At 34.2% G+C, this 24,765-nt stretch overlaps 1 protein-coding gene across 14 annotated transcripts in view; it reads left to right on the top strand.

The window, feature by feature from the left end:
• Positions 1-24,765, top strand: part of LOC141449738 (discoidin domain-containing receptor 2-like) — a 587,266-nt gene that overhangs the window by 460,811 nt on the left and 101,690 nt on the right. Inside the window, exon 1 of one of the 14 annotated variants that reach the window (XM_074119454.1) lies at positions 17,086-17,245. The exons of 12 other annotated variants lie outside the window; for them this stretch is intronic. The gene's annotated coding sequence lies outside the window, so the exon portion shown is untranslated. Of the gene's footprint in view, positions 1-17,085; positions 17,246-24,765 lie in introns of those variants that run through there. One more of the 14 variants, XM_074119455.1, reaches the window with a different exon arrangement.

A 24,765-nucleotide genomic window follows, 5' to 3' on the forward strand; every position in this document is an offset into this window, starting at 1 on the left:
AAATAATACTTTAATAAATAATTAGATATTTTTAATTATAACAGTTAAAAAGGTTATAGTGTTACCTTATAGAAATTTAAAATGGATTCTAGTGATGCCTGTTTAGAAAACACTCCTCCATCAATAAAAGAAACAGCAGAAAATGTAATAAGTAATGTAAATACGTAAGTAATGTAAATAATTGTAATATAACAATAAATGTTTATAATAAATAAATTACTTTTTGTAGACTGTAAAAATGAAATTTTTAATTTTATTAGTTAATAAATGGTTGCAGAAAAAATATAATATTTAACTCTAGTGTAAAGTATTTTCCTCACACTCGGCAATTTGCACTTGCACTCGCATCGCTTCGCTCGCTCGTGCGTGCAAACCCTGCCTCGCGTGAGGAAAAGTACTACTTTCCACACTTGTTAAATAAATAACTATTATTCTTACGTAAAATCCAGCTTTTTTGAGTTTTATTTAGGCTATTAGGACTTAGTATTTTTGTCGTATTCAGCATGAATGAATGATGGAAGTTGTTGCATGTTTGCATTTTACGATGGAGCAAACGCCTAACCTGGAATCCACATACTAGACTGAAACAGAAAGAACTGAACAGACGATTCAATCGTCTCCCTAGACTTCTCGACAAGCGATCTAAACTCTCACTACAGAATAAACGACTTATCTACGCTATGATACTGAAACCTGCCTGGACTTATGGAATGGAACTTTGGGGCTCAACCAAAGCTTCCAATATCTATACAATCCAATCCTTCCAGTCAAAAAGACTCTACAGAATCGCTAATGCTCCTTACTTTGTATCAAACTCTACCTTGCACCGAGATTTTCCTTGTTCCCTATGTTTCAGAAGCTATAAGGTCCCGTTACATTAAATTCCACACATTAATCACCTCACATCCTAATCCACTAGTATCCCAACTTACTGCATTTCCTTAAAATACTCCAAGACGGTTGAAGCGCAGGTGGTCACGCGATCTTCTCTATGAAGTAACTGCCTGTGTACAGTAGTGAACTGTACCACTTTGGGAGTTTCACCAACGGGTGAATTCTCCCCTCATACTATTCATTATACTATGTATCATGTAGTATCAGCTTCACTTATTGCAGAAATGTACTGCAGTTGTGAAAATAAATAAAGTAAAAAGAAAAAAATTTCGATTTACTGATTTGTAACAAAAAAAAATTTCCCGGAAAGAACTCTGGGACATTGATCTGATATTTTTCTTTATAGAATAGACAGAAACCAATTCGATTGAAATCGGTGACTGCTAATATTGTACCGTCCTCCTGTCAAATAAAGAATTGTATCCTGTAAAATTTAGGATAAAAAAAAAGAAAACTTACTTTCAAGAAAATTTCATTAACATGTAAGGAAGAAGGTATTTATTAAGGACGAGATGTGATGACGTCTTATGGAATAGGGTGTGTAAGAACGCGAAAGGGGTTGAGAAAAGGGAATAATGACTGGAGGGTAGGGATATGACGAGCAGAGGGGTATCAGTAGGTACCCGTAAGTGTTTCTATGTGTATATCTATATGCGCTATGTAAGGGTGTTTGTGTAGTAAACAGAAGAAACTATGGGTGAGTATTCGTGAGAGCGAAATGTTTAGAAGCGCCGAGCCTTTGATGTTTGAAGTCGCAAAGATCCTCCTACAGGTTCTATCTAACCTTGCCTCCCCTAATGCGAGTTTATTGGGTGTGAAATTAACGTTTCCTATCGTGTATATTTCATTTACAAGAAGAGAACTCCGACTTCTCTAATTTATTTAGCCGCTCTAGTCAGAGAGAGAGTATAATCTGAACTTGGTGTTAGAAGAACGTCTATACAACTAAATAAGCGGCAAAATCCTTTTGATTATCCTGATGAGAAATGCTATTATAATATTGTTTTCCATCCCTTAAATTATTAATATTTTAATTGTAAATTTCATGTTTTATTTTAGCTCACAATGTATTCCTTATTAATTTACAAGATATGTTCCCAATCGGGTAAAATTTTATTAATTATGTAAACTTTTATGAAAACATGTTAATTAGCGCTGCAATGTATTATTAATAAACAAGTGCATTCAAAAATGTATCTTTGCAGTTAATAATTGATACCATTTGACCATTCAATGCTTTCTAATTCTCAATAATGTAATAAAATTTGTCATTCAGATTAGGTGTTTAATATTAAAACATTGATACAAATGATTCGTGATTAAATACAAAATTCAGTGACTACAAAATGGAAAATTCAGAAGCAGTAACATGCTGAAATCTTTGTTTTTTTTTAAAGCAACAGAATGTCACTTACAAATTATCAAGATTTCCCTTAGAATTCCGTATTAATTTGGGCAATTAGTTTAAATCAAGTTAAAATGGCTACTTTTTTTGAGGAAAAAAATACTTTAATAACAGCCTTGCTGGAGATTTCCTTCAAACATGGGAAGTTTAACCATATATTTAACACTGATCAACTAAATAATGTAATAGAACATAATAAAGTATCTAAAGAAGTATAAAGTATCTAACGACAGCCTTTCAACAAAAGAAGACTTGAAACAGTGGTAGACAGCGCCAGCATGATTAAAGGCATAAGCTAAATTTATAGCAAATTAATTAACAGATTAATAGATTGCAATCAATGAAAGTTAAATGGTGTGCTACTTGAACAAATATTTTGTAGATGAAAATGGCCAGCATAAGGGTTTGTGACATCAAATAAATTCTAAAAAATATTAATGACAATTTAATGCAGTAAAATTACTTAAATGATATCAATTGTTATAATAATTCCATCAAACACATGTTTTTTCTAAGTTTCTAAATGGCTGAAACTACGAGCTGAAGTATAACTGAAATGTTGGCTTCTTGCTGATTTGTGTACCTTTTGGCGTTTAATCAACCCTTATACTTAACTTTTTAAACTGTAAGTTTTTGTTAAGGAGAATTATAGCTAAGTCATGAGAATTATTTTCAAGAGTAACATTCAATATATCCATTGTAGCACTCATGTTTCTAACTCTGGTTTCGAAAGGCCATCCTTTCTCTGCACATGCTCGAATCATGTAAATCAGGGGTGTCAAACTCAATTTAAACACGGGCCAATTGGTGCTACAGGCAAGATTCACGCGGGCCACAATCACATTTACAAATTTTGTTGTAATTTAAATTCCAAATTGAGGATTCCAGAATATGGATAGGATAATTAAAACACTATATAATTGTATTTATAAAACGAAAATTATACTTTATTGCCCGAAACTTGGCCAGCGATTTCCTCGTACAAGTATTGCTATATCTGGATTCAAAGACTGAGAACGTAAGAATATATTTTGGGAATTCCTACATTTTTTTGTCTTTTAAAACCGAATCATTCTGGAATTCCGTTTAGAGTGGTAGACATATCGCTTCCAAACGTCGCCGGAACTGAGTCAGCGTGTTTATACTCGCCCGCAGGTCTTCAGGTAAGGGACTGAACCACATGTGTACTCGTCTTCAGTAGCTAGATGGTTAACAAGGGAATGAATTGTGTGTACGGTATTGCCTTGATGTCCCCTAAGCGATATTTTCTTCGTAACAATTTTTTCTGTTTTCATTTTATTTCAGAACAAAGTGGGCCACAAAAAATCACCTCGGCAGCCACCAGTTTGACACCCCTGATGTAAAGTTTCTTTATCATGATTTGCATAACCTCTGCGTCATCCAGTTCTTATTCCATATATTTATAATTGTCTATTTCTATTAACATACTAAATAATTCGTGCAGGGAGCAGCTTATATGTATATGTTGAAATCAGGATGTAGAGGTTTCAGTCTCGAGTTCAGGTAGCTTTTCGATGATGATGTTGAGTAATTAGAAAGCTCTGATAAGAACATTGATATGGCTCCGGGCACCAATGTCTTCAGACCTGTTTTAAATTATAATAACTATAATTAATTAAACTGAAGGGGCTTCATTACGTCAGAAATTCCCTGTTTTCCTTTAAGCTTTGTAATTGAAAGTTTTCGCGCAACCAATCGACAATGTGGTACATACAAACTAGAGAGCTATAGTTTAGAAAGAAAAACCGCATTAATCGCTACATACTACAAAGTTAATTAGCGCGTTAAATCTGGGTAGAGAGGTAACAGTGAGGTTATAGTACCTGAACTTTGCTTTCATTGGCGTACACATTTGCATTTGCCGTTTGTCGGCAGGAATGTATGTATGTACAGAACCGCTTATATACCGTGAATAAATGTAAACAATTGAGGATCTGGCCAGGCTCCCACGGTCCTTTTATCTTTCTCTCACACCATTTACAATTTCTGCTAACCATTTCCAACCGCTTAATATATGTTTCATTTCCGGTTTGTGGGAAAATTTGAATATTTTGTCAGGTTTACATTCTGTGAGAATTGCGGGTGGGTTCTTTTTTTATTTAAAAGAAAAAAAAGAAAAAAGTAAAAGATATGGCTGTTCTTCCTTTTTTAATCTCATTATATACGTGGGGTAGTTTATAATAATGCTACTGTGGCCATGGGTTCTGATATAATTTATTACATTGTGTTCTAAAAATTTTGACATACGATTTTGAAATTAATAATCTTGCAAATACAATCATGTTGAGCAACATTTCTATTTTATTAGCTCTTACTTCCGAAAGTTTATTACCAGCAGATTTCATTTCCTTGACTATTAGTTTCGACGTCAAAGGAGTCATGTTCAGCGACTGTAATTTTTTGAATAATTCCTTTAAGGTATCCATAACTACCACTGTGTTAATGGTAATTTTTCTCCCCCCTTCTGAGAAAGTATTACATTTCTACAGATTTTCGAATCCATGTTTGCCCAATCACTATTGAGTATTGATCTTTCCAGGTGAGAAAATCTCAAAATACTTTTTTAAAAAAGATTCAGCGATAAAGGTGGCTCCTCTGGCTTGCAAGCTAGGTTAGCCTAGTATTAATGAAATGTTGGGTACTTGCTGATTTGTGTACCTTTTGGCGTTTAATCAACCCTTATACTTAACATTTTAAACTGTAAGTTTTTGTTAAGGAGTTTACCAAATAATGCACTTTTGCAGCATGAACTGTGCCTTCAAAGGTGCCTCTTCAGATACAGAGAGCAGTTGATAACCTCCTGGCTAACCTGGCTTGCGAATCTGAGGAGGCACCTTTCAAGACACAGTTCATGCTGCAAAAGTGCATTATTTGGTAAATTAAGGAATAAATTTGATCCTTTACATGAAAGATATTGATCACTTAAATATGTGGCAGGAGGTTTCCAATTTTTTTGGTAATTAAACGCAACTCTCCCAAAATTACCAAATAATTATTAAACCTTCTTGTTTGTAACAGATGTAAAATTAATTTTTAGCCATTTTGTGTATGCTTGAGAACATCTAAAGCTCTTAATATTTGATTTTTCTTAGAAAATTCACTCGGAAAACGACTCGATTTCTCGATATTAAGAAAAATACTAGCTTTACTGCCTTGGCAATATTTTTAGTAGAAAGGGGATGAAAAAATACAAAAAAATGACCAATCGCGTGCTCTTCTTTCTCTTTGATAATATGTTAAAAAATTGAAATATGATTAATAAATACCAGATTTTGAAATGGCCTAGCACCTTTGATTTTGAAGATATCGAATTGCGGTTTCCGGTTTCTTTCATAACTTTTTATACTCTTTAAAACTGTATATATGAAAATGGGGGTCAACTGCGAACCTTCACTTTTGGTCGCACGTAAGCCGCGTATGCGGGCAGGAATCTAAAATCAAGTCACATATTCTGAAACTAGAGGTGACGGGCAACAAATTTTTCCTCTATCATTTTTCGCTCAGCACAACCGTTTAAGCATGAAATGCATTTGAGCCGTCTTAAAATGAACACCCTGTATATATTTAATATAAAAAGTAATAGAGCTACTAATCTATTTAAGATGTGTTGAGATAATCGAGCCGTTTCCTGAAAATACCTTAGGTTTAATCAAGTTATTCTGAGCGCTGAAAAATCTTCTCTTTTTCCAAGAATAATTCTAGAAAACTTCGATTAATTTCTGTCGATCTAAACGTCAACTGTTAAACGTTTAAAATTTAAATTGTGATGTTTAAAAACTACTTATAGAAGATAGATAGCTGCAAAAATTCCGTACATGTTTTAATCTAAGCATGGGCATTATCAATTTAAAGCATCATGAACTAAATATCTCCTATCGAGAAGTCGCTCATCGTTTGGACCTATTTTTTCGTGCTAAAACAAAAACTAACTGAAATAATAATTAGGGCTATTAAACAACAAAATGGGCAACATATCTGTTGGTGGTAAGGTTTTATTAGTAAACTTACCAACGGTAAATAAATTGAAGGCTAATAATCAAGAAGGCTGAGAATCAGCAGCCATAAGTAAACGTAATTAGAAAACTACGGATTTATTGTGAGCTTAATTTTATTTGCTCTCTCTCACTTGAGAGATGTGACTATCTAAAACGGTCCTGAACCATGAGCAGTTGTCTTTATATTTGCAGCTTATTAAATCTTTGTTTTTAATTTTATATTTTGGTGCAAATTTTGAATTAAAGACTGTCATTACTATCTTTTTTCCTTATCGGTGCAATTGTTACTACTTTATTCTATCTGCTTGTTCACCTTTAAACTCTCTACAATGAATAGTTGCTGCCTCCAAGGCTGGAAGCATGGACGACGCCCATATACAGTGACTCCCATTAATATTGGGACAGTACATACAGAAGTTAAAAATTGACGAAAATTAAAAGTGGCACCCATTTATTCAAATTTTTATAAATTCATTTCATTTTATAATTACTATTAATTAAATAAAAACTATTTAAATAAGTACTTAAAAATGTTTTGGTAGATTAGCAAAAAATATATATAATAATAAGAGCAAATTCTACCTCTCATAAATATTGGGACACTATTATAATTTATAGTTTGTCCAAGGTTTTGCCCGAATATTTATACAATTTGTAAATATATACCTTAAGCATATATTCAATATGAAATTAACAATTAAATTAGTTTATATAAATCAAGCCAGGTGTAACATGCCGCGCAAAAATACAAATACAACGATTGAACAAAGAAATATTATAATTTCTTTGCACAAATACAATAAAAAGTGTTAGAGAGACAGAAAAACTGATCGGACCTAAAACATCTACTGCGTGGAACATCATTCAGCGTTACCAAAAAGAAAAAGAATTGTTTCAACCCCACAAAAAGGCCGTCCTCAACTGCTCTCTGAGAGAGAGCAGCGTTATATATTAAAAGAATTAAAAAAGATCACCGACTTAGTGCTCCAAAACTTCTATGTGAAATTTTTGACATGTTCAGAGAGCAAAAAAGGAGCAGAAACAGTTCGGAGAGTGCTAAGAAAACTCGACTATCATGGTAGAGTAGCCTGGAAGAATCCTTTTGTCAGTAAGATAAATCGTGTTAAGAGAGTGAAATTTGCCGAAAAATATTTCAATGTAAATAGTGACTTTTGGAATGATATACTCTAGCGATGAATCAAAATTTAATGTGTTCCAGTCAGATGGAAGGGTTATGGTCTGGAGGAAAGCGAATGCTGAACTCGAAAAGAAGAATTTACAGCCAACTTTAAAGGGTTTTAAAGCTGCACCTCCGGGTGGAGGTGGGTCAGTTCTGGTTTGGGGCTGGATGTCCGCATCAGGATTTGGAGAATTAGTGTTTATTGATGGAATGATGCACAAAATGGTTTATAGTAATATATTAAAATATAATTTGAAAAAAGTGCCCAAACATTTGGTATTTTAGGGTCTTCTAAATTCTACCAAGATAACGACCCCAAACCTACGGCTTGGGTGATACGTCAGTGACTGTTATACAATTGCCCAAAAGTATTCCAAACCTCTCCGCAATCACCAGATCTTAATCCCATTGAACATTTATGGCAATATTTAGCCAGTGCTTTAAGAAAAACGAATAATATCTAACAAAAATGAATTAAAACTATGTTTCCTGGAAGAATAGGAAAAAAACACCACCTGAATTAACCAAAAACTTGTTTCACCTATGCCTGATCGTTTGAGGGCTCTTGTAAGTCAAAAAGCAATTATTAAATTATTACCAACCAATTATTAAATAGTAGGAGATTTTAAATATTGAACATTTAAACTCTAGCACTTCTGGTGTCCCAATATTTTTGAGAGCCTTATTTTACACTTTTTCAAAAAGTGCTACCTAACAGTTTGGAATTTCATTGATTTATACTTATATATAATTTGTACAGATGTTGCTAATGTTATTTAAAAAAAAAAAAATCCAAACTTTTGTATGTTGTTTTCATTTTCCTTTTAAATCATTTTGTAATAGGTGTCCCAATATTAATGGGAGTCACTGTACGAGGGTCGTTTGAAAAGTCCGTGCAAAAATAAAAAGTACTTAATTTTTTGGGGTAAACTTTTTTTATTTTTCAACATGGTCTCCTTTTAGGCTTATACACTTCGTCCAACGCTGCTCTAGTTTGTTGATCCCTTCCGAATAATAGGATTTGTCCAAGACTGAAAAATAGCCATTCGTTTCTGCAATCACCTCCTCGTTTGAATAAAATCTTTTTCCCGCCAGCCATTTCTTCATATTGGGGAACAAATAGTAGTCCGAGGGAGCCAAGTCTGGAGAATAGGGGGGATGTGAAACGAGTTGGAACCCTATTTCCATTAATTTTGCAACCACAACTGCTGAGGTGTGAGCTTGTGCGTTGTCGTGATGGAAAAGAACTTTTTTGTGGGCCAATCGTGGGCGTTTTTCTTGCAGCTCGGTTTTCAAACGGTCCAATAACGATGAATAATATGCACCTGTAATAGTTTTACACTTTTCCAGATAGTCGATGAGGATTATTCCTTGCGAATCCCAAAAGACAGTCGCCATAATCTTTCCGGCCGAAGGAACGGTCTTCGCCTTTTTTGGCGCAGATTCCCCCTTGGTAACCCATTGTTTAGATTGTTCTTTGGTCTCAGGAGTGTAGTGATGTATCCATGTTTCATCCACAGTGACGAAACGACGCTTAAAGTCCTGCTTATTTTTCTGGAACAGCTGCAAACCGTCCTTGCACGATTTCATTTTTGGTCAAGCGTGGGCAATCGCGGCACCCATCTTGCGGATAGCTTTGTCATGTCCAAATGTTGATGCAAAATATTATGTACCCCTTCATTCGAGATGCCCACAGCACTAGCAATCTCACGCACCTTCACTCTTCTGTCATCCATCACTATATCATGGATTTTATCAATGATTTCTGGAGTAGTAACCTCAACAGGGCGTCCAGAACGTTCAGCGTCACCTGTGCCCATATGGCCACTCCGAAAATTTTGAAACCACTAATAAACTGTTCTAATCGAAGGTGCAGAGTCACCATAATGTTTATCAAGCTTCTCTTTAGTCTCCTGAGGCGTTTTGCCTTTCATAAAGTAGTGTTTAATCAACACACGAAATTCTTTTTCGTCCATTTTTTGAAAATCACTCGACTTCCTCGATTCAAACGAATGCCAAACACAAAGAAATAGACCGATCTGGCTGAAACTTGGTGTGTGTTCTTCCAAGAGATGCTACTAACTAAACATAACCGCGATACGCGCCAGTAGTGCTATCTCTCTGACTTTGCACGGACTTTTCAAACGACCCTCGTATATCTATATGTATTGTGCACAATAGGTGGCGCCTAAAGTGAGGCTTTTACCTAGGTAGAAGGTATTATCAATGGATTTCCTATGCGAACATATAAAGACTTTTAAAAGCTCAGTCCTCAGTCTTTACCACTTACCTTTGAGAGAGTTTGAATTGATCAATTCAGAGCAATACCACTTTTGTTTCTACTTTGTTCTAGCTTCAACATTCTTTCTATTTCATCTGATAAATATACTGCCGAGTTTTATACTTTCTTTGAAACTTGACAAATAGTTTCAAAGATTTAAAACTTATGAATACCAAATTGGGGAGCTTTACATTATTACAATATATTAATTATTGTTTAGTTAAATGAAATAAAAAGAGTAGTAGTAGTTACTTTTAATTAACAATCCTAGACTCGTTAAAATTAATTGAAATTATTAAATAATAAGCTTTGTGTAGTTCACTTTATCGACTATTAATAATTTGCTATATTTGAACAGAAAGGGAATATAATTCTGTGAACCACTTTGGTATTCTATCCCTTCCGTTGCTAAGATAAGACCTTGATTTCCGACTTAAAGCTCTTCCGTTCTCCTTACAATCTTGGTAGAAACTATAGACAAAGCTGTAAAGCTGGCTGCAATACTCTATTATATAGAAGCATTCATTTATCTATAAAAATTTAATAAACTTCAGTAAAAATATGTTGTTTTTTTAAATAATAAAGTTTTCTTATGTATTTTTGAAGAATATAATCTACCATTACAAATGATTATTAATAATTTTTGATGTTTTTCAAAAATAATATCTTTCATTATTTCCCATTATTTAATTTTGTCGATATTTAACAAAAATTCTTAAGAACTGAAATTGATAGATGATCGTGAAGTTAGCTTAATGTACGCAAAATGATTTTTCATTTCGCAATTTGTATTGTAAAAAAAAGGGATCTTGTTGCCTTGTTTACAATATTTACAATACTTACAATACTTTACAATATTATTCTCACGATAGTACATTAGGGTACCTGGATTTGGGTCAATTAGGGCAACAGTGAGTGAAGTGATATTCAAAAGTTGTCTTTAACTTCAGAAAGTCTGATTTTTGAACTGATCACATTCTTCTAGGTGTGGAATTCAGACAGAGAACAGTTAAGGAGAGGAGGGACAGCAGAGCGATAAATATGGGAACTCAGCTTTATGGTTGGAGAAAGAAGAAAGTAGATTTCAAGAAAAATGAAAGAAAAGTGAAGCATTGCGATCCTGATGAACAAACCAACGCATTAATGATGGGTTCTCGAAATTAAAATAATACATCAAAAGAAACAGTTGGAGAGGTGTAGAACTAGCGAAAGAGCGTGGTCGAAGTAAAAAGATTTAGAAGGATAGTGGAAAGGAAGTTCGAAGAGAAGCAGTATAACCAACCGGACAATTCCAACTCTTCAAGATGTTATTCACTATGAGACAAGTATTTGTAAAAATAACATAACGACGGAAAAAGGTCGGTTACTGTGTGAACTTTGTAACAAACAGAGGGAATTTTTCCTAGAAGCTCTATGTCTCTAAGAGAAAAGGAGGATGTTGATTAGAAGACATGTGCTAGCATTGGCGTGACCTTATAAAAGATTGGTAACCTTGGAAGGTGCAATTCGAGATGAGTGCTGGATTTCGATAACTACTCAGCCTCTGCGGTTTAATGTTCACTCCAGGGTTGCACATAGCCATCCAAAAAAGCAAAGGAAATGTTGAAAAAGTTCCTCTTAAGTCTGGTAAACCTGAGATCGGTGAGCTAATCACTCCAAGCTTCGCCGTCGACTTGATTATATCCGTAAACAACGATCGAGATCTTCAGTTCCGTATCAAGAAGAACTGCTGTAGATAAAAATGAGAATGAACCCGTCAAAAACAAAAGCTACACGAGTAGGGAAGAAGGCTGGCAGAATATATTTTTTTTTTTTAATCTTTTATTGCAATTTACCACTGCAACGGTTGTTGCAACAAGCAAATATGGTGAAAGAAAAAAGAAATAGAAGAAAGTCATAAGTGGAGAAGGCACCCAGTGGTGCCACTCCAGTAACGTGCTTTGCTCTCACGATAAGAGAAGATCACGAGGCCATCTTCTCTTCAATCTCCTTAGAGGATTACCTGGTAATGTGGAGGAAGATAGGTGTTCTATGAGAGCTGCTGTAGAGGAATGAAATTTGAAGAAACGAGTGTTAGCAAGATCTGTAATGAAAGGAATTTTGAGGTCATTTTGGATAGTGAGGTTAGATACATAGAACGGAGCGTTAAGAAGTTTTCGAAGTATTTTTAACTGTAATGCCTGGAGGCGTAGTGAGTTGGAACGCTTAGTCGATCCCCATACTTCGATGCCGTATGACCAAATGGGTCGGAGTAACAGTAGATATAAGAGTTTTGTGTTATGTAGGTTAAGTTTCGATTGTTTGTCAAGTAGCCTGGCAAGAAGTTTGTAGCGTTGGTTAGTTTCTTGTCTTTTCAGTCTAGTTTGAGGGGTTCCATGTCAACCGTTTGTCTAGGTGCAGTCCAAGGTAGCGTACTTTGTCCACAGTTGGTATGGCACAATACAAAAAAGTAATTAAAGTTATTAATGAGGGTTTAATTAAAACAAATTCCTTGGGGCGAACCTCGATTTCGCTAAAGAAATAGTTCAGCGAGTGGATGCGTTGTACAGATTGTTGAAAGAAAGTTTCCTGAAAAGCGAGAAAAGAAGAAGAGGACTAAATTCGTTTGATTACACCAATCAATGGTTAAAGATAACGGGTGTAGCAAGATGAGTGAACTGGTGAAAGAATACCAGAACTGGAATGGTCTTAGTTAACTTACGTCTCACACTGCCTTGACGGTAAAGGAAATTGATTCTGATGATGTCGATATTGAAGCAAAAAGAAGTTCATTTTCAATTTAAAAAAAACTTTATATTATTATTACTATTGGCAAAACTGTAAAAGGAGGAAAATGTCATCTTATTCGTACTTACTGTTTATATCTAATTAATTATTTATAAGCAAACCAAAGAGTTTTCAGAAGAGAAGAGTTGAATAAATTATGTTTAACTACGACTGTTTGCAAACCCTTAATTTAAGTTTATTTTGGTATTCTGATGTAATGGATTGGGACTGTTTGGGTGATATTTGACAATAGCGTTGCTATAACAAGACTAATTTAACAGCATTATTGTCAGTAAATATCAGATAACTTGACAACTAATTGATACTCATTACCTGAATACGCAAATGTCTATTTAGTTGTTTTGTCAAATTCTACATCTCTGTATCTATATTGCGAACAATTATCCTTGTTATATTTAAATATTGTTGATTTAGATGATCAATTAGTTATTTATCAGACTAGGCTATACATTTTTTTTTTGCGTTTATTGTGCTACAATCAGCGCGTTAGCGCTATAAGTAACAATGATAACATCAGTGAACAGTAGAAGTAAATGAGTGGAGAAGTTACCGCAATGGTAACACTCCTAAACATCATATGGTTAGTCACTCTCTTCACTTCAGAGGAGATCACAAGGCCACTGTCTTTTAAGACGTCTTGTCGGGTTGTCAGGAGGAGTTCTAGAAGAAAGATTTTGAGCTACAGGATTTATATGAGATTGCAGGCTGAAGTGGAGTTTTCTGTATCGTGTTTTAGCAATTTGGGTGACAAAAGGAATGTTAAGGTCAGGGTGTTTAGTCAGGTTGGAGCGCTTACGATAGTTCGAAGTATTTTAGATTGTAGCGATTGAATCCTTTGGAGATTGGAGCGTTTGGTTGAACCCCATAGCTCTATTCCATGCGCCCAGATTGGATTCAAAATAGAAGGCTAAATCAGTCTTTTGTTGTCCAGAGAAAGTTTTGATCTATCGTCTAAGAGTCTTTTAAGTAGTCGATAGCGTCTGTTTAGTTCTGTTCTTTTAAGTCTAGTGTGGGGTATGCTATACATAGAAATAAAATTACTTGTTCAGTCTTTGAAAAGTTCATTGATGGATTTCAAAAATGTTTTAGGAAGCTTCTTGAAGGTCAATTTGTTATTAATGAAGTCATGCATAACCAAACTGGGTGTCTCAAATTGAGGGATTGTTTCATATTACTGGCTGTTTAAGCCGGAAATCAACCGCCTGCAGTCTTTTCCGAAGGACCCTGTGAAAGCTGCTGTTCTGAAACTTACCTGTAAAGTGTTGATTTCGTCCTTCTTGCTCGGTCATCTTTTACGACATAATGACCTTGCCTTAGTTTTTGACAGTTAGGTCTCAGCCTTTCATATCATTAAATAATGAAGCATTTGGAATTATTTCACTTATACTTAGTTTAACTCTGGTGAGCAAGCATGTTATTTTATTGAAACCATGTTGCGACAGAGGATGTCCGATGTCAAGGCTACATCAAGGCTCCAAGTACGACTACGGTTAAAAATTGAAGTTAACTTACAGCTATCAAACTAATTATACTCATAAAACATGCTATTTTTTGCATAAGTCATGATGAAACGAATAAAAAGACAACTAACGGAATTTTGCTGTATACGTATTGAAAATAATTTCTAGTCGTTTTCGATTAGTGGTTCCACTGAAGAGAACCTTTTATATTTCTGACATTGTGTTTAATTTATGATAGACTGTATTTAAGTTATACTTAGTATTCTTTTACCTGTTTTTTTTTATTACAGTAAACAAAATATTGAATATTAAATGAATTACCTAGTTTACAATTCACATCATTTTATCTAGTTAGGTTCAGTTTGTTCCTTATTAGGTAAAGGTTTAAAATTTGGCAATGCATTTGTAAATTTATTAATTACTTTATTACTGTGCGGGTATGTCTAAGAACAGTGTTGTCTCATAGCTCTTCACAATTTAGGAAAATCAATTCCTTCGAATTTGAATACTTCTTTTAATCGATATTATAATCACATCATTCACAGTTTTATCTCCATTTTTCAGCGACCGCCTCCGTCCTAGCTTCCTCGTTCAGCTTGCACAGATAAACTGAACTATGGCTAGATAATGGTAGCATTTTTGAAAAGCCAAGGATCAAGAACGCGAGCGGGTTAAGAGAGATGATATGTAAATATAAGAATGATAAAAGAATAGTGAATAAAAAGAAAAAATCACCTCAGAAAGATCTAGCTACGAATCGAAACATATCAAAGACAACCGCTGCACCTTTTTTTGTAAAAAAAAAATAAAATCACAGAGGTGTGTACTAAAGCAGAGTATCATAGAGTTCTGTTCCGATTTGGGAGGCCATCAGCGGTATACAGGAAACCCTTCTTTTTTTTTAATATCATAATTTTTGCCTCGGGACATAATCTAGAAAAAGGAAACCGCAGGTTGCGAAATGGATTCCAGAATTTTGTGAGTTGCATTTAGGGTAAATTTATTTGGATGTAATGTTCTACTGGAGGATGTTCATTGTATGCTAAATGCGCTCTATCGATATTAGTAACCATTACTCGTAATTTACTTAAACTATAATTTCATACACGTTCTCTGCTTATAATCTTTCAGTGAAAGCCCAGAATCATTGGAATAATTAATTTTTCCTATTTTTCAATCTACTAAATTCACTTTTTAATTTTCAATCAAACTAGTCCTTCCTTTTTGATCAGCATAGTCTAATTAAGACTGTAATCGATTAAATGGGTAGCATGTTTTCCATCTATTAGTTTTCTATCCCCCCCCCCCCCGTTAGATTTATTGCTGTTTGATGTGCTAGCTTTACTGATTTTCGACTTATTTTTTTAATAACCAATAATTAAAACTTTAATCGGTCCTTAGTAATAATAACAATCGGATCTAGCGTGCAGGTTAAGAAAATATTAAAGGGAGCCTATAGTTGTCAGAAGATTGTCTGTGTTTGGCATCTGTCCAATCTCTTTCACTCTGGTCGACCTATGGTGAATGGTACACACTTTAAGGTGACAATTCCTTTTCTGTCAACTTTGAATTTGCTTTGTAAAATATTGTCTTAATATTTCTATTTACACTTACATTTTTTAGGTTATGAATTGTAAAAGCACTGTAATTTAAAAATGTCCGGTAGAACAGTTGTATAGGGGTTGATCATTAATAAGTGCACGAAAAAGCGTAACGTTTAAAAACACCCAACTTTGACATTTTTTTTTCTCTTTTTCCATAAAAGATAGAATTCCTAAATTTTCTTTAAAATATAGGGCAAATACTCGGTTACAAGAGTAATTTGTTTTTTTGCTACAGTTTAAATTTAATAGATTTCGAAAAAAGTTACCAAAAAGGGCATTTTAAAAATTGTTCTTGTTACCTTTTTTTGAAAAACAACGTAGCGCCTAAACGCGTGAACCGATTTTGATTAATGAGGTGTCATTCAGTTTGGAATTTCATGTAGATACGCCTTTTGGGGGTCACAAAGAAACAGTACATGCTCTAGAAGAGAAGTTAGCCCCATTTATGTATAGCTCCCTCTTAAACATTTATTACTAATAACTGTGTAAATCTTATCCTGATTTTGATAAAATTTGGCAGTATGACAGAGGTTAGGTTTCCCATTTGTAATATTAAAGTGTTGTCCTGTTCTTACATCTACTAACAGGAAGTATTGAAACCGTTTCAAATTATCGACGCTTGAACCTGCTTACGTTCTCACAAAATCCACTTAACAAGTCTAAAACATTACCTATGAACAAAAGATGCATATCGCTTAAATATCCACTAAGATTTGTTCATTTCATTTCAGCATTTGTACCTCCCCCCCCCCAAATAAAACGTTCGCATAGAAAGATTTGTACCAACTACTTCCGTCATGTTCAAGAACCGGAAATTATTTATTTCCGCCATATCGAAAATCTGCACGATTGTAATACTTCCACATAGGAAAGGTGACGGAAAGTAAAAGAATCTGAAATCGTCTATTACAAAAACTAATTTACTGAACGTCTTTAAAGTGTTTAAGGAATATAAAAGTTCATCAGCATCCCAACAGATCACCAGTCCAATAGCACTTAACACTATTTAAAATATTTCACAACTCTATTTGCACTAAAAACTCAATATCACGCACTAATTATTACTAAAAACATTATATAAAATATAACTTCGCTGTAACAATCACTAATATTCAATTAAAAAGTCACGTTAACAAAGAGACACCAGTAACCAAGTTCAAAATTGCCGCCGATAACTGGCCAGGCAGATCAGCTGGTAATTAAAGAGTGATCAATTTTTTTCATTTATGTTCATTCATAGTCTATGAATGTGCAATAAGCGAATTAGGGATTTTATTTTAGTCATAAATGAAACAAAAAAAATGTATGTATATAAAATATAACTTCACTGTAACAATCACTCTGCTGAGGTAACCTTCCTTTACCTGCTGATCTACCCTAGCCAGTTACCGACGGCCATCTTTAACTCGTTAATGGTGCCTCTTTATTATCGTGATTTTTTAAGTGAATATTAGTGCGTGTTAAAGTTCTATTTTGTAAATTGTGTTTAAGTTATACTTAGTGCGTGATATACAGTTTTAGTGCGAATAGAGTTGTGAATTATTTTAACAAGTGTCAAGTGTCAAGTGCTATTGGACTGGTGATCTATTGATGTGCTGATGGATATTCCTTAAACAAGGTAAGGCTTCATTATTAATTATTTAATTTAAGTATCAATTGTATTATTATTATTCTTGCATGGAAATAGCATGTTATCATATACTTATTACTTACAAATCAATATTAATGCTACGTCTCGACAACGTTCAGTGGTGGTTAATACTTCAATTTTGAATACTACAAAAAGTATTTAAATTAATTTATAAAACTTTCCCATGTATTCTGTACACTTTTTAATCGTCTATGAATTCTAAAATTTCGTTTTTGTTTCCTCAATAGTTTTCTAAGCCTTTTTGATGTATTCTTTAATGTTCACTTCTAAATTGATTAAAAGTTGAAAATTATCTTTTTTGATTCCCCAAATTGTTTTGGGAAAATTGTTATCTAAACCTTTTTCATGTATTCTAAATTTTTCCCTTTTTAATCAACTATAAGTTCAAAATTAGCATTTTTGGCTTGCCCATGTTGTTTTTAGAATAGATTTATAAATTTTTTTAATCTATGAATTCTTTGTTTTTAATTTAAATTTAAAAGTTCATAATTTGAACTTTTGTTTCCACAAGTTTTTTTGGGGGGGATTTATTTATAAACTTTTTTTATGTATTCGTTAATCTTTTGGACCCTATTTTCTCCAAGTGGTTTTTTATATTTGATTACTAAAACTTTATTAATCTATCATATTTTCTTTTTAATCTACCTGTCAGTTCTAAATTTTCATTTTTTCTCTTATTTCTCTTTCTTTCATTTTCTAAGCCTTTTTGATGTATTCTTTGACCTTAGTTTTTAATCGTCTATTATTTTAGAATTATTTTGTCTTCTGCTGTTAATGACATTGTATCGTAAGTAGCTAATATCGTTATACGAGGTTTATTAGGTCTGTCCATAGAGCAGATATTGAAGAGTATAGGACTTAATATAGTCTTGCTCCCTGAGGCAGGGCTGGTAATGATATTAAATTTTATCTAGAAAGTTAGGCCTTGTGAAAAGGATTGTATGATTTGAACAATGTAAGTAAGAGCGCAAGTCTACCTAATTTTGTAAATCAGTCCAGCAAGTCAAAATTGTCAAATACATCATCTAAATCAAGTTATATAGCTTTCTGATTTCTGCTTTATTCACGATATATTCAGTTACTCGCTTAACTTGATGTTATTGTTAGATGCTTTGACCTGAACCCAAATTGGTGAGTTGGCATTTTGTGAGTTAAGAGAGTCAAGTTATATCATTCTTTTATAAAACTTAGATAGAACACTTTTAATAGTACAGAACGTGCTACACGCTTTAATATTCATACTTTTTTAGTGAGGTTTGCTCAGCTGTTTGGTGTGTTTGGTACGGAATGACTTTAAAGAGTGTATCAGAGTTATAGTTAATTTGGTTTTTTATATTGTTTTGGTAAATGGATTTCTGTTTGTATATTTCTAAGATGTCCGTAAGTCTTCCTTTTGTCCTAAATGTAGCAGAGTCTTCGTGTTGTTGATACTGCCCTGTGTTTGATAAGAAGGTTTGCGTAAGTTGTGTTTGTGAAAGTAAACATTGGTCGGTTTAAGTGCATTCTTCGATTAAATTTATTGTTACAGTGCTTTATCTAGTAGTTACGCGTAAAAATATGTAATATGCATATAATATAAAATAGATATAGATATCCATCACGAGTTCGAAATTGTAGATTGCATGCTTTTTTGTTGAGTACTAGTCTGCCTTGCATAGGCCCTGAGTTCGAACCTCGGCGATTTTGCCTGACGGTTAGATCTCTTTGACGAATAACATTAAAATAAACGTCAATAAATTTATTTCGAATTCAGTATTACAACCGAAGATGTATCAGCATAAAAATGAATAATATAGCACTATACAACAAATTTGATAACACCCCGGACATATAAATGGTACCAAGTAATGTTTTATTTTGTTGCCTGAATGAGGCGAATTGAACAATAAAAAAAAAAAAAATCCTGGAAATATAAAAACGGCAGCATTCAGAGTTATAAAACTGGTAATATGACCACAGTGTAGCCAACAGTATTCTACAGAAATGGTTCATTTTTATATTTAAGGAAATGTACTCTGCCGCAGTGTTATACGAGTATAACGGTCGTTCATATATTATGTGCGCACATTAAATATCTACCGTAGTTTTGTTTAGCCTAGTTTTGAATTATTCTAGTTTTTCATTGCTTCTATAGTTTTGAAAATATTAACTTTATTGTCATCTATAATTTTTACAAAACAAAAGAGTTGTGGGTAATAAAAATTGGCTTCAGATTTCCTACAAACTCAGAATTATTTAACAACATGCATAATTTCTAGATGATAGAGCCGCAGTATACGTTGAAATGTTACGTTAGTAGAAAGCTTGATACTGCAGCAAGAACTATGCTGAACACCACTAACAAATAAAAAGTCAGTTTCACTTCCAGAAACTTAATGTCATTTCGTATAAGGCAGTTGGAGGACATAAAGGTTACCTGCATTAAGAACTCTTTGACAGGACTTGCTGTCAGAGACACTTACGTTAGTTTCTTATCCCTTCTTCAACGTAATTTAGTTAGAGAAAAAGAATTGCATATAATTTGTAAGAATAACAGACCAAGTTTAGTAAATGTATTGTTTTAAAGTCTCACCCAACAACTATTCGCTTTAAAGTTTACATTCGAAGAAATCAAGATAAACCGTGATCAAAGAAGCAAGAAGTGAAAGATGGCTAACCAGACTTCCAGTCAAAGTCAGTGTTAGTCAAGTTAGCGGTTTCGTTCAACTGTTGCGTTGTGGAAACTACGAGTTGTTAGTAAGATGCGTTACTAAATGTGCATTTTGGATTCTCTGCGTTCCTTCCGCTCTTGGGTGAACCGATCTTTGTTACAAGACAATACAAGATGTGTTACTGTAAAAGAAGAAGAAGTAAAATACAAGTATAATAAAAGACTCCGAAATTATACATAAAAATGGACATTAAAAATTATTTTTGACTGTTTGTTATGTTTAGAAGTATGTGCTAAGAAAGGTTAGGTTTGAGGTGTCGTCGGCCTGTTTACTTCCCGATTAGATAGTGTTGTCCACTCTCTGTAGCAAGTTCTTTTGGAATGAATTTTGTTCTGTGCAAAAGAGTTGTTGACATTAATTGCAATACACTATGGATTTGTCTATACGCAGTTCTTTATTTTGCAGCTTCTTTGCCTATCATCTATACGATGCAATCGGAAGTCAGTAAAGGTTAGAGTTCAGTTGTTTGCATGAATCTAAAACAATGAGGTTGCAGATACGAGGGTCGTTTGAAAAGTCCGTGCAAAAATAAAAACTACTTAATTTTTTGGGGTAAACCTTTTTTATTTTTCAACATAGTCTCCTTTTAGGCTTATACACTTCGTCCAACGCTGCTCTAGTTTGTTGATCCCTTCCGAATAATAGGATTTGTCCAAGTCTGAAAAATAGCCATTCGTTTCTGCAATCACCTCCTCGTTTGAATAAAATCTTTTTCCCGCCAGCCATTTCTTCATATTGGGGAACAAATAGTAGTCCGAGGGAGCCAAGTCTGGAGAATAGGCGGGATGTGAAACGAGTTGGAACCCTATTTCCATTAATTTTGCGACCACAACTGCTGAGGTGTGAGTTGGTGCGTTGTCGTGATGGAAAAGGCGTTTTTCTTGCAGCTCGTTTTCAAACGGTCCAATAACGATGAATAATATGCACCTGTAATAGTTTTACCCTTTTCCAGATAGTGGATGAGGATTATTCCTTGCGAATCCCAAAAGACAGTCGCCATAATCTTTCCGGCCGAAGGAACGGTCTTCGCCTTTTTTGGCGCAGATTCTCCCTTGGTAACCCATTGTTTAGATTGTTCTTTGGTCTCAGGAGTGTAGTGATGTATCCATGTTTCATCCACAGTGACGAAACGACGCTTAAAGTCCTGCGAATTCTTCTGGAACAGCTGAAAACCGTCCTTGCAACACTTCACACGATTTCGTTTTTGGTCAAGCGTGAGCAATCGCGGCACCCCCATCTTGCGGATAGCTTTGTCATGTCCAAATGTTGATGCAAAATATTATGTACCCGTTCATTCGAGATGCCCACAGCACTAGCAATCTCACGCACCTTCACTCTTCTGTCATCCATCACCATATCATGGATTTTATCAATGATTTCTGGAGTAGTAACCTCAACAGGGCGTCCAGAACGTTCAGCGTCACTTGTGCCCATATGGCCACTCCGAAAATTTTGAAACCACTTATAAACTGTTCTAATCGAAGGTGTAGAATCACCATAATGTTTATCAAGCTTCTCTTTAGTCTCCTGAGGCGTTTTGACTTTCATAAAGTAGTGTTTAATCAACACACGAAATTCTTTTTCGTCCATTTTTTGAAAATCACTCGACTTCCTCGATTCAAACGAATGCCAAACACAAAGAAATAGACCGATCTGGCTGAAACTTGGTGTGTGTTCTTCCAAGAGATGCTACTAACTAATCATAACCTCGATACGCGCCAGTAGTGCTATCTCTCTGACTTTGCACGGACTTTTCAAACGACCCTCGTATGTCCATCAGGTAGAGAGCTATCGGAGAGTTTGGCAATTTAATTTTCAGTTTGATATTTAGAGTTATTTATTTTGTTGTGTTCTAAGCAAAGATATTGTAAGTTTCGTTTATCCTTTTCCATTATACGTCACTGTTGTGGATTTTTAGAGTTATGGTTGGATATGTGTTTTATTTTCAAAATACTACTTAACTGTACCATTAAATTAAAATCTTCTAGTGAGAAATAGGAATTGTGGCTTGTATTGGTAACTTTCTGGCTTGGAAAAAATCCCAGCTAATGAATGAAATCCTTGATTAATCCAGATATATCCCGTTTGCAAAGTAATTTACCCTTCTCAACCTTGTAAGAGGTACTGATGACCCTTATAAGGAGACCGTAGATGGAAGAAGAGAGTAAGAAGTGCTCTCCAAAGTGACCTTCTCTTAGTACAAAAAGCTTCAAAATAAAAAGAAGAAAAAATAACTTTTCTAGTAAAAGAAAAGTCCTAAATTAAACTTGCAAGATACAAGTGAACAAGACTTCAATGAAGAAACAAGAAAAAGAAGTAATATTTGATGGAGTTATTCTACAGTACAGTTAAATTATTGTGAGATCACTTAATCATAACATCTTATTACCTATTTCATCAGATGGCAGGGCCAGTTGTAAGTCATCGTTTATACTAAGAACTAAACTAACCCGTTAGTTACCGCCTTCTACAGAATTTACGTACCCGAGAAGATAGTGTTGTGCAGTTATAGAAAGCACCAATCGCAGGATAGCACTATCGTTAATACTATAGATTTGATAATGCGGGATTCATCTCTTAGCCAGAAGAATAATAATGAATTTAATAGTTTCATAAATATGATTCTGGAATATATGTAAGTCTAGGTCTACTGTCCTCTTAAAAGATTATTATATTCGAACTCAGTGAGCATATTGAAATTCAGTTATCATCCTCGCAATAATACCACTAATGGCTGCAAAAAGAAAAAGTAATAAATTTACAGTAAGGCGAGGAAAATGTATTGGAACTTCGGTGACAAATTTGACGCTCTTTCCCATCTCGTTCACAGTATCCAAGCTTGAGAGTAAGGCATAAAGGAGCATAAATCACATTTTTCAGTAATCAATTAAGAATTATTTTCGGATTTGAAAGATCTCTGCCAGTAGTAGAATATCCTAATGAGACTAAGAATTAGTGATGAATAGACGCTTGTGAGTGTACGTATTGTGTGCTGTGTAAATACTTGAAATACACTAACTTGTTCCCTCTTAGAATCGCGTAAAGTTGATGACGAAGACGAAGCTCAATCTGTACAAAAGCGTTTCATACAGAAGGAACTACTTTAACTGCGCATTAATCACTTCTATCTTTGTTCTATTTTCGTCAAACTGAAGGACCTCAAGTCGAGTGGTTACCCTACCTCTTTTCTGCACCACCATATCCACATAATGTTAGAATAAGTACTTGCTTAAAACTTACTGACTTAAAGCTTGTATTACTTTTTAGGATATCATCTGGAATTGTTTTTTGTTATTCGATTTATGATATTTAATTTTTTTTTTTACCGTTAATATGTCCATTTATCTTTATTAATAATACTTTTGTATTTTTACACCTCGTTTTAATCAATTTTGCTAAATCTGTTCACAAAAAAACTAAATGTAAGAAAGAGTTCGTGAAGTAATAATGGGCGAGCACGTAACATATTTAGCGTCACGCTGATGCTATTGTATTGGAAGTGCACCAAAAACCGAATGTCTCACAACCTCTGAACTCTCTGCAGAAAGGAGTTCAAAAAACTCCCTAAAATTTCAAATGAACTTCGTACTTTGAACTCACGTCATCACTGTGCTCAATTTGCGACAGTTAGACTAAGAGCTGTATCTATGATGGTTTTTTTCGACCGTTGTTGATAGATGATTTTTGGTGAATATCGAGGTGCGGTCTTGAATAAAAACAACTTTTTTGCTTTATATTAACGTTTCGGTAATTTTTACTACCTTCTTCAGGGTATTATAAAAAAAAAGTTCGTGAAGTTCAATGCAGAGCTACGAGTATATCATCATAATTGTTGTGATGTTCAACAGTTATGATGATATACTCGTAGCTCTACATTGAACTTCGCAAACTTTTTTTTATAATACCCTGAAGAAGGTAGTAAAAATTACCGAAACGTTAATATAAAGCAAAAAAGTTGTTTTTATTCAAGACCGCACCTCGATATTCACCAAAAATCATCTGTATCTATGAAATAACGTCCTCATCAAAGTGTTGGTGGTTTATGTTAAGGCATAAGGTTATAAAATTATCCATTTCAAACCTCTCGAAGCAAGATCATCTTCTTCGTACATAAATTTGGGAGTAACTTATGCTGAGTAGGTATGTCTAAAAGAAAGGCATACAATGAAAGTGTCGGATGTGGAACTTGAAATGCAACGCTTCAGGACCTGCAATTAAAAAAAGTACGGACTTTATGCATCTGTCTTTGTATGTTCACGTCAGTGTTAGCGAATTCATTTTAACAGAGGGTGAAACGCTGCAATACAATGTTCAAACTAAAGGTCAATCAATATTGGATTAAGCTAGCGAGGATTCGTTCAAATAAAGAACAACTCCATCTTTACGGCAACATTTCGGCAAATATATTGTCTTCTTCCGAGCGTATTGTTATGTGAGCTCCAAAAAGAAACTTTGTTCTGACCGAGTTGCTGTCTTTTATTTAAAACTTTAATCATAAATATTAATAGTTTGCGGCCACTACAAGATAATACAAATTCATAAAAGCCAATCATTATAGTACAGTTTGTAGCGGCAGGAATACGAGTAATTGTAAATATTCAGCTAGAGAACGCTAGCCACTAGAAAAGTAACTTTTGCAACTTGGCTACTAGAAATCAGTTCGTCCGTTCACAACGCAGGTAGAGAAAATAGAGATTACTTGTGTAGGACACTCTCAGCTCAGGTGCAAGCTTGAAAATGTGGCCAACAACTTGCTCTCCAACGGCAATAAGATGT

The sequence above is a fragment of the Rhodnius prolixus genome, unplaced genomic scaffold (assembly GCF_049639745.1).
Source record: "Rhodnius prolixus isolate KJV_2025 unplaced genomic scaffold, Rpr scaffold_2, whole genome shotgun sequence".
NCBI classification, from domain to species: Eukaryota; Metazoa; Arthropoda; class Insecta; order Hemiptera; family Reduviidae; genus Rhodnius; species Rhodnius prolixus.